Here is an 11,314-nt window from a genome sequence, read left to right on the forward strand (position 1 = left end):
CCTAATCCATAAACACTAAAATAATTTGAGTAAAAGGGTTTTATTGTTATAAATATCACAACCTATCGGTTTTTAAAGAAAATTTTTTAAACTTATGATGACAAAATTTATTTTAAAACCAATTTTTCCAACAAAAATGGTAGGCCTAAGGGGGTAAGTACCAAATGTTTTAATCTTATGTCACGTTTGGTTGACGTGAATAAGGATTCAGTTCAATGCTTATTCAATTTTAAATAGTGTTTTCTTTGTTTGGTTCATTTTTTTACTACCGAATGATTATTCCATGTAAGCCTCTATTATGGGTGAGCACTGAATAACCATTCTGTAAATAGGGCTCTGAATTGGCTATTCTTTGTTGTCCGTAATAGCCTTCTACTTTTGAAGATAAAAATCTCTTTTCATCTACCTTCATCATTTTCTCTAGATGCGTCTGTTACAGTGAGTAACAAAGTTAGAGGCAAAATCTACTTCCATTATCGGGTAATTTATTGTTCATTTTCTTAGTATTTTTTATTTTTTGTTTGAATCTTAGACCACCTTGCTTCCGTCGCTGATGCTTGTTTCCATCCTTCGATACCCATTTTATTCATTGAGTAAATCCCCAAATTCTTTTCTTTAATTTCTTCTTTTTTATTCATCAACACAAAAAATAAATGGGGACTATTCTTTTCTTTTAAGATTCTTGTCAACCAACCCATATCCCATGTTGGTTTAAGCTTTTTTTTTTTACCCTTTTTCTCTCATATTCTTCAAGTTTTCTCATCTCATTCCTGGGTTTCTTTTCCTTTTTCTGGGTACCATTTTTTAAATGTAATTTTCAGTTCAAGAATCAAGACCCATTGTTATAAAACTGCAAATGATTTCATTAGTTTCCCATTCATTTTATAGTTAGATTTGATATGTAAAAATGGTGAATTGTGTTTTTTTTTTTTGTAATGAATGATCAATTAACCTCCGATTGTCGAATTAACAAGGTATGTATGTCTTAATAGGTTTTTGTTTTCTGATTTTGATTTTGATTTTCTGTGTTTCATGTTCATCGATTGAAGAAATGTTGATTGACTTTGATTCTTTAATTGAAATTTCTTTGATTCTTGCTCGGTTAATCTATCATTCTTTTAACTCTTTAATTGGATCACACAACTTGATTTAGGAATTTGGTTACTAATGTTGCCAATATGTTTTATTTTTGTTGAACAAAAAAAAAGATATGTTTGATTCTTGTTGGGGGTTTTCATATTTCTTTTGGTTTTTGAAGTGTTATAATGAATTTGATTAATTTGGGTTCTTTGGTATGATTTCCATTACAATTGAAAATCAGTTTGCTTTTGTGATCCTTAAGCAAATATTTTGGTTTGCAATAAAATAGCCTGTCTTGAATGGTTATCATTGGCACAATTACAACACCAATGGATGATTCATGTCTTCTTATAGGTCTTATTGGCACAATTACAACACCAATGGATGATTCATGTCTTCTTATAGGTCTTCTCCATGGACTATGCTGTTGTTCCAATTGCTTTTGATAGTTCATTAAAAATGGATATAGACGCTACAAATAAAATTCATTAAAAATGGATATAGACGCTACAAATAAAATGGACTCCTTAAAATAAGTATTGGCTTATAAGGAAATAATAGATTAAAAGTGATGGGCTTATTTATCAATAATAGCTCCAAAAAATATGTAAAAGTCAATGTTAAAAGTAATGGACTTGTTTATCAACAATATATACATATTGTGGTTTCTAACAGTTGCAAGAGAATATAGAATGAGAAAGGGCTTTCTTTAGTTAATTGAATTCTCTACTTTTTTCTATTTTTCATATTCTAATGTAGAATTTTTTTTTCATGAAATTCACACCTTATAGGCTCAATTGGAAGGTGAAAATTATGATTTCAAAATTACTGCATTGGTGCACTTCTTTCCACATATGTTTTTGTTCTTGTTATAGTTTGTATATTGATGTAATTTCTATAAGATCTATATTGTTTTGGTCGTGATACTCATAACTTTAATTTGGATACCTGAGATATACTTTAATAATTGCCTGCAATATTGTCGTAGCTTCTCTACAAGGTTTATACTGATGTTTTATTAAAATTAATGGTATATTTATGTCTTCTCTTATTATTGATTATTCTTTTAAATTATCATTAAAAATACCTTTTTATTATGTCCTATTGTCCTTTTTCAGACATGTTTTTTTAGGTTGTCCTGAATGATTGGTTATTTTTATAACTTGGATTAAAAAGATTTTAATCATCAAATCCAAGTGAATACTAAATGGAAATCTTAAGTGTGTACCTTGTAGCATTGATTTTATTAGACTGTAAGTTGCAATAGTATTTGCTGAAATTAGAGTAATTTGAATTTTTTATGGAACTTTGTTTTGTTGCTTACAGATTTAGTACTTTCCAACAAGCTGGTTTTGTATGATTTGGAAAATCAAACCATTGGATTGAGCACAATTGTGAGTATCATGTTACTTTTCCTTTCACGATTACTTTATAAATTTTGTACTAATTAGTATAAATCTCAATGTATTATTATTGTTTCTTTTGCTTTATAAGAGGTGTTATCTCTCTACAATTGCCTTAGTTAGAAAATTTATTTTATGAACAAAGTTGATCCTCGAAGCTTCCCCAAAGTTGATCCTAGTAACACTATTTGCTAATTCTTGTTGCTTTATATAGTATGATGTCTTGGCATTATAAAATATTCAGTACCCTGAACTTAGCAAACTGGAAACTGTCATTTTATGAAGTGCTGGATGAGTTTATGAAGTCTTGTTAAAACTGTTAGGTTGTAATGTTTCATTTTATTCATTTATAGTGCATAAATGATTTCCCTTTGGATTTTTCTTTTGATTTGGGCTTTTCTTTTTTTGGAAAGTTTAATTTTTTGTTTTTGTATTTTTGTTGATCGTGAAATCATTTCAAACATGTATATAGGGTTACACATTGCTCAATGCTAGTTAGATTGTTGTAGTTTTTAGTTTAACTTTTTTAACTTGGTGTACATAAGTTCATGAGCATCACAACTAATCATACAACTCTTATCTACTCTCTTTCAACTATTGTCAAACTAAGACCGGAAAATAGCAACTTGGTTTGTTTTATTGAAGTATAGTTTAGTTTAGTTTTGCAAGTAAACATTGATCTATTCGAAGCATATATGCAAGCTTCATATATATTTTTTGTGTAAATTTGACATGTATTGGTAGGTTGTGGTGGTAGTTGGTAGGGGTGTACAAAATCCGATTTGATTCGAAAAACTCGATAAAAAATTCAAAATTTGAATTAAATAGTTTGAGTTATTTGAGTTAATCAAGTTATTAGGAAAACTCGAATAAAAAAATTAAGTTTTTCGGTTTAACTCGAATATGAATTACACAATTTGAGTTATCCAAAAATCCAAATAAGAAAAGACAAAACAAAGTCATTTTGATAAATGTTTACTTTTTTAAAAGTTAAAAGTAAAAACCATTAAGTTAAAAGAAAAATTACGTTGTTTTGATAAATGTTTATCCATTAAGTCAAAAGGCAAAACTATTATATTGTTTATATAGTTAAATAATTTTGTACTCCATCTATTAGTTAAATAATCGATCCATGTAAATGCACTATTGAGTATAAATAATAGGATTCGTTAACTCGATTTAACTTGACTCGAAATTTTTTTATTCGATTCTAAAAAAATTCAAATTGAGTTTGGTTGCTAAAATAGGATTCCCCAACTCGACTAACTTGAAAATTTTCGACTCGATTCGACTCAACTTGATCGAATACTCACCCCTAATACCTGGTGGGCCCTAAAGCATGGTTGACTGATATGTACCAAGAAAGATATGAAGTTAGGGAAAAGAAGAGTTCTAAGAAGGTAACATATGATTTGGTTTCTTTTCTTTTACATTTCCTACAATGTAATAATTTTTTTAGTTATTATCCATATTTCTGATGTAAGGTTTTGGCATGTTGCAGAGACTAAGAGGATTGAAGGCCACGGGGAGTATGGAAAGTGATTCAGATTGAAGATGTAACAGCCCGTTTTTCAGTGGTGTCAGAAATAGTCATTTCAGGGCCACCAAATCCGACGAGTAAGTTCATAAATATTATTATTTAATATTTATGATTCAAATGTGATTTTTAAAAAAGTTTTTGATTTGATAATTTATGTTATATAAATGATTTATTAAGTTCAAGTACTTTTAGAAAATAAGGCATTGGGATCTTGTTTTTATAAACTGAGTTTTATAAATATTTACGGAGTGTCATTAAGGTGGTATTAAAGTTTCGTTAAGAAATTTTAATGTTTCGATGGTTAATTAATTAAAAAGGATCAAATTAAAAAAAAATCATTTCCAGGACTCTGTTCCCGTAAATCAGACTCGTAAATATTTTTAATAAATATTTGCGAAGTTAGTTTTGTAGTTAATTTGGGTTTGATTAAGTGAATTTGCTTGAATTAAAAGTAATTAGGTATAAGGACTAAATTGTATATAGGGTGAAAGTTCAATTGTAGATTAAAGAAAAAGTAAAAGGACTGAAGAAGCAATTATGCCATTGCTCATAAATGAGGCGACATAAGTGTTATTATTAAAAAATTTTAAAGTTAAAATATATATTATAATATTATAATATTATACCTTAATGTTTAAGTATATATATTATATATTATATTATATAATAATAAAACAAAGAAATAAAAAGAAAAATAAATAAAGAAAGAAACAGAGAAGCAAAAACGAAGTAGGAGAAAAAGAAAGGAGAAAATTAGGGTTTCAAAGTTTCAAGCTCAATTGGTTAGTCAATTTAGTCCATTTTTCTTTTGATTTTTATGTTTTTGGAATCTCGGTATTAAATACTACCTGACTTATGTCAAAATTTTAGAAATTATTGAATTTTTAAGTGTTGTCTATGTTGAATAATTTGAGTATTGAGGATTAAATTGATAGATTTTTAAGTTAGAAATGAAAAGGATTGAATTGTAGAATAAATTGTAAATTTTGAGTAATAAGGACTAAATTGTGAAAAATTTAAAATTTAGGGATTTATGTGAAATTAGAGAGTTAAATCTAGTTTAAAGTGGAAATTGAATGAAAATATATAATTGATTGTAAAGAAATAAAATTAGTCTCGGTTTAGGGACTAAGTTGGAATTTAGACAAATGTTGAGTAAAAATTGAAATATGCAATATGAAATTGAATTGTATTGTATTGATGAATTTTAATTATTTTAACTCCGTAGCTAACATTGTATCGGAATCCTCGACTAAAAAGGGGAAAGATAAAGTCGACATCGAATAGCTCAGAATTTCTGGTTTGTATTTCTATAATTCGAACCTAGTTGTTAATTGTTATAATTCAATTTTATATATATGGTAAGTGCCGAGGTGAGAATTATTGTGTTTTGCAATTGAAATGGATTGATTCGTTATGTGATGAATTTATTGAATTTATATTGATTGAATTGAATTGGTATATATATATTGAATATATTGATTATTTGAATTGAAATGATTGGTTGTATTGGAAAAGTGAACTGGAACCCTATTAACTATACCGGGCTGAGCCGGATATAGATGACATGCCATAAGATTGGAAAAGTTTAGAATTTTTTCGACTTCGAGTCGATGAGACACTAGGTGTCAATTTACTACTTCAGATTAATTCGATGAGGCACTGGGTGTCAATTTACTTTGGTTTAGCCAATGAGACACTGGGTGTTAAATTATTATTTCAAATTATCCAATGAGACACTGGGTGTTAAATTATTATTTCAAATTATCCAATGAGGCACTGGGTGCCAAACTGGTGTGTTTTGGTTGGATCCGTATATCGGTCCGAGTCCGAATCATGTTAATAGGGGTAATTAAATGAAATGACACTATGATCGATGTTGGATGATATTATATGTGAAATGAAAATGGGACTGTGAATTGAAATATGGATTGAGACACATGAATTCTGTATTCATGAATTGGACATGGAATGAACATTATTGTTGTTTAAGTGAAACGTGTATTATATTGTGAGAAGCTATTTTATGGCAAATAATGAGAATTAAGTATGGTATGAATAATATAATTATGAATTGAATATTGAATGGTTAATGCTATTGTAAAAAAAATGTGAATTTTAAATATTCAATTGTGCTTAATATTTAATTGTGCTTATTATATTATTTTATCTTTTAAGTATTTGGATTATAGAAATACCACTAAGTTTTACTCAGCGTACGGTTTTGTTTTCCGTGCGCAGGTTAGGTACTTAACTTTTGATCGTCAATTCAGCATCCAACAATGATCCCGAACTCAAATGTGGTGATGTTTATCTTTTGTGTCAGCATGTACCTAAGGTGTCTAAATAATAGTTATTTTGTGGTTTGATTGTAAATGAGGTTATAAGTTTAATTTTGGTTGGTTTTATACATATAAATATGTGTTTATTTTTGAAGTCATATTATGGTATGGTAAATTGAACTAAATCTAGATAGGTGAATGTGAATTTAATTCTATGTTTAAGTGCTCATGAACTAGGCAAATTAATTTAAATTTGGTATGTTTATAATTTGGATTAAAATGAATCTTTGATGACTTGTTTTGATGATATGAAATGTTTGAAATTTCTGTCTGCTTGATCTGTAAACTTCAGTAATGCTCCATAACCCGGTTCTAACTAGGGATACGAGTTGGGGGTGTTACAGAAGATACATTAATGGCAGCAGTAGAGCCTTTTTTCTTTTCTGATATTTTTGGAGGAATATTTTCGGAGTTGATGTTAATGTGTTGGGGAAAAGATATAGAGAAGTTAAAACAAGGTCTGCTTGCTGGGGTTTGTTTAGTGTATAGATGTTTGATATTTTATATATATAAATGAGAATAATTATTGTTTTTGGATCAATATTTGTAATTTTGGTAACTATGATCTCATGAGATTATGTTTTGTCCTTCATCTTAGGCATGTAGTGAGATGAGGCAGTAGATTTGGTAAAAGGAATTGTGTTAAATTTGATGGCTGTAATCACCCATATGACAAAAGTTAAGTGTGTGCGGAATGAGAGGATAGCATTTGTGAGGGACTGATCTGCATAAATTCTCTTTACAAAATCTCAAAAGTACATCCTTCTTTATAGATGAACCAAATATGAACCAAATTATATTAATAATGTTATTAAATTATATATTATTATTAAATTATATTTAATAATAATTATATTAAAATATGATTAAATTTAATAATGTTATTAAAATTTAATAACAATAACAACAATCATCTACTTAAAAAATTTCTACTAAGGGTATTATGGTAATTTAAGCCATTTTCTTATGCTATTACAATATCTAATTCATTCAACCAAACACAAGAAATTAAATTGACATAGTTCTATTTCATTCTATTTAACCAAACAACTAAAAAATTGATTACATGTAACACCCCAAAATTTTCTACAGTAAGATATTATCATTAATACAGTAAAATAATGAAATAAAGTGACAAGAAGAGGAAAATTGAGTTATGTCACTGGGAAGTATATTATGACATACTGATTCAAGAAAGGATTAAATTGTAAAAGTGAGAAAAGTTTTGTGGTCCAAGAGTAAATACTTAAAATTTGAAGGATTAAAGGTAAATATGAAAAAATTGAAGGACTAATAGTGCAAATATTTTAAGGGTGGAATGATCTAGAAACCAAGGAAAAATGATGAATAAGGACCAAATTGAATAGGTGAAGAAATATAAGGGACTAAATTGTAATTTTACTAAATTAAGTGATGACTCAATGAAATTTTAAAAGATTACAAAGTGCAAAATGGTCAATTGGAAGAGAGAGAAACCGAGAAAGTAATGATGATTTTGGTGATATTTTATAGTTATTTAATTAGATAATTATTATTTATTTAATATTTTAATAAGATATTTATTATTATTTTATTATTTTATTTAGTATATATATATGTGTGTATGGAAAGAAAAAAAGGGAGGGAAGAACACCATCATTTTCATGCATCCCACGTTAGAAAGAAAAGAGAAGAGTAAACTTTCCTTTCTTTACAATTTAGTCCTTCCACCAAAAATTCATCGTTTTCACCTAAAAATCAAAAGAATTTTCATAGCTACCAAGAGAGAAAAATGTTAAGGAGACTAAGGGGAGTTGGAATATCAAGTTGGATTCAAGAAATAGAAGTTGGATGAGAGAGAAAAATCAAGTTAAAGATTAAAATCAATGGGACAAGGTAAGAATTTTAATACTTCAACATATTTTAAGTAGAGTTTCTCATGTAAGGTAATATCAAAAGCATGAAAATGATGTTAAGGTAGAGTTTTCTTATATAAGGATCCATGTTCTTGATATCAGTGAAGGAAAATGAGAGAAAATAATGGGAAATATGGTAGAGAATGGAAATAAGAGTGTTATAAACTTGGTAATCAATATGTTGCACTAAAGTAGTTTTGGACAGTAGCAATAGGCTAACTTTTAAAAATCACAAAAAATGGTAGAAATTGAATTAGAAGCAGAGTGAGATATGGAATTAAATATTATTGAGTCTATTTTCATATAAAAGAAATATAGAAAGTAAATGAATTCTGTATTTTGAGATATTTATATTTTTCTGAGACTGGTTCAGAAAAATTTCGAGATCCCCTGTTCTGACTTGGAAAAATCATTAAAAATTATATAAAAACAATTTTGGGACATAATTTATATGGTTAGATTCCTTAATGAGTCTATTTTTATAAGAAACAAATTTTAACATCATATGAATTCTGTTTAAAGAGATAATTAAACTTTAGTGAAGAGTGGTCAGAACTATCAAATAGAAAAATAGGGAGACTTTAATGAATAAAGTGTACTAATTGAATTAACAAAAATTCTGAAAATTTTATGGTAAGAATACATGTGAGTCTAGTTTCAGTTAAAATTAACATATCTTAATTTGGAGTTCTGTAGCTCAAGATATAAATAATTTAGTGACTATGACTCAAATGAACAGCTTTGAATATACATATAAGTAAATAATGAAATTATAGATAATGCTACTTATAAGCATATTATATAAATTAAGGATGTGGAATGGAGAGGAGGAGGAGGAAAATATGTATGAATATTCAGCTAGCATAGCTAATTTGCATGTTTTAGGCTCAAGGACTAAATTGAATAAAAGTAAAACTTTATGGGCAAATTTGTAAAAAGTTAAAAATGACCAATGTGCATGAAGTGGATTATTTTATTATTTAAAATTTTAAAATTGAATAAAATTATTAATTTAGTTAAAGATCGAGGAAAAAACATGTTTTAATGATTAAATTGAAAAGTGTTAAAATTATGAAAAAGTCGATATTTTATAGAATACATTGCAAGAATTTTATTTTTAAATCATGAAATATCGATATAATGAATTACCTGATTTATGTTTATGAAGAAATGGCTAGAGAATGATATTTATCATGATATGTCAATATGTGATTATCTTTGATACGTTGATACAAGGAAATTAAGTATATTGAGACGAGTAATAAATTCAAGTAAAACATGTCGAGAAAAATAAGTAAGTTTAAAGGACAATATGATTGATTTTAATTGGTTCCAAATATGAACGTTAGATGAAATAAAATATCTAATAAATAAATCAGTAACTCAAGTAATGCTCTGTAACTCTATTCCGGTGACAGATTCGGGTTAGGGGCATTACATTACAACTCTATTTCATTACAACCTTATTCCATTCCCCCAACCAAATGTAGTGTTAGTAGATAAAATTTTCCCAAAATTCTATGTTAAAATAATAAAAAAAGTTCAATAGGGTATGAAAAATTTTGTCTCTTTATTGATAATTGTTGGAAAACCATAAATAGATATTTATATACAAAATAGGAAAATAAAATGGAAATTAAATCCTTAAATAGTAGCTAATTAAATCAAATTAAATAAATTGAATCCCTAAATATCAGTTATGCACACAAAACATAAGTTGTTAATTAGTCAACATTCTTACTCCAACAAAAAATTCATTAGCTATTTTTTTAAATATCACTTTAGTTACATCATTCAAATGAACAAATTAAATTGATTTTGTATTAACTTAAGTTTTATATTTTTGAATTATTCAGGTTTTAAAGCATTTCAACTTGGGGTGAATCAAGTTTAATAAGATGAGGTTTTCGATTGGATCATTTCAAACTTTGATGTATAGATTCTACAGTACTTAGGTTTAATTATTTCAAATTTGGATTATTTTAAGGTGGTTTAATTCTAGTTTAAGTTTGAATCATTCTTTTTATTTAGGTAATTCATAGTGAAAATTATTTTTGGGTATATGATTGACAAATTTGGATTAAATTAGTTTTCAATTTGAATTTATCGTGTTAGATTTTTTTTTATTTCGATTTAAAATTTACTGTTCTATCCGAAAAAAGAAGAAGAAGCAATACATTGAAATATCATGGCTTTTATAGCCAAACCTACCATCTTCTTATTTCTATTTTTTTGTCTCTTTGTTATTTGTTTTCTCTGCTATTGCGTGTTTCTCTTTGCTTGCGTGTTGTAGATGGTTGTCAGAGAAGCGTGGAAGAGGTGTCCAGAGGAGCGGCGCGCGAAGTGGCTAGGGGTAGGCCTAGCATACGGCGGTTGAAGGCTTAGGGGGCTAGGGTTTTTTTCTTTTTTTTTTTTTGCTGATAGTGTTTGGCTTTGTGGGCTAGGGTTTAAATGTGGGCCTGTAATTGGGTTTGGGTTATTTGACTAGGTTTTAGTTTGGGTTTTGGGTCATTTGATGGTTTGTAAAAAATATTTGGACTTTTGTTTTTTTTTTTTGGTTTTTATTTTATAAATGGGCCAGGCCAAAATTGGCCTATTACAGCTGCCCCTCTTTGCTCATTGTCGAGTAACGAGAATGGAGCAAAGACTTCAAAAGGGCCAATTTTTCCTGGTCTTGCCGAGTCTCGACTTCCTTTGGCGGTTCTTTTCTTCAAGTAGCTTCAATATACTCCACCACAACTTCAGTGGAATGAGATTCACTATCTTCAGTCTGCTCCACTGCTGCTTAGGGAGATAGGATGGTGGCTTAAATCTGCTCCACTGCAACTTCAGAGAGACAAGATTCGCCGTCTTCGATCTGTTCCACTGCAACTTCAGGGAGACAAGATCTGCAATCTTTAGCCTACTCCACTACTGCTTAGGGAGATAGGATGGTGGCTTAAATCTGCTCCACTACTGGTTAGGGAGACAAGATTCGCCATCTTCGATCTGTTCCACTGCAACTTCAGGGAGACAAGATCTGCAATCTTCAGCCTACTCCACTACTGCTTAGGG

General features: G+C 28.6%; 1 long non-coding RNA gene across 3 annotated transcripts; it reads left to right on the forward strand.

The window, feature by feature from the left end:
- Positions 1-244: 244 nt before the first annotated feature.
- On the forward strand, positions 245-6,490 carry LOC108480232 (uncharacterized). 3 transcript variants are annotated; one of them, XR_001870580.2, is made up of 6 exons: positions 245-480; positions 2,407-2,474; positions 3,731-3,883; positions 3,985-4,100; positions 5,252-5,323; positions 6,265-6,490. It is a non-coding gene; the product is annotated as an uncharacterized LOC108480232 (long non-coding RNA). The 3 variants fall into 3 exon arrangements; XR_008283296.1 differs by lacking the exon at positions 5,252-5,323 and having other exon boundaries at positions 3,714-3,883; XR_001870579.2 differs by lacking the exon at positions 5,252-5,323 and having other exon boundaries at positions 246-480.
- Positions 6,491-11,314: the final 4,824 nt, after the last annotated feature.

This window comes from Gossypium arboreum, chromosome 1, assembly GCF_025698485.1.
Source record: "Gossypium arboreum isolate Shixiya-1 chromosome 1, ASM2569848v2, whole genome shotgun sequence".
In the NCBI taxonomy this organism is placed as follows: domain Eukaryota; kingdom Viridiplantae; phylum Streptophyta; class Magnoliopsida; order Malvales; family Malvaceae; genus Gossypium; species Gossypium arboreum.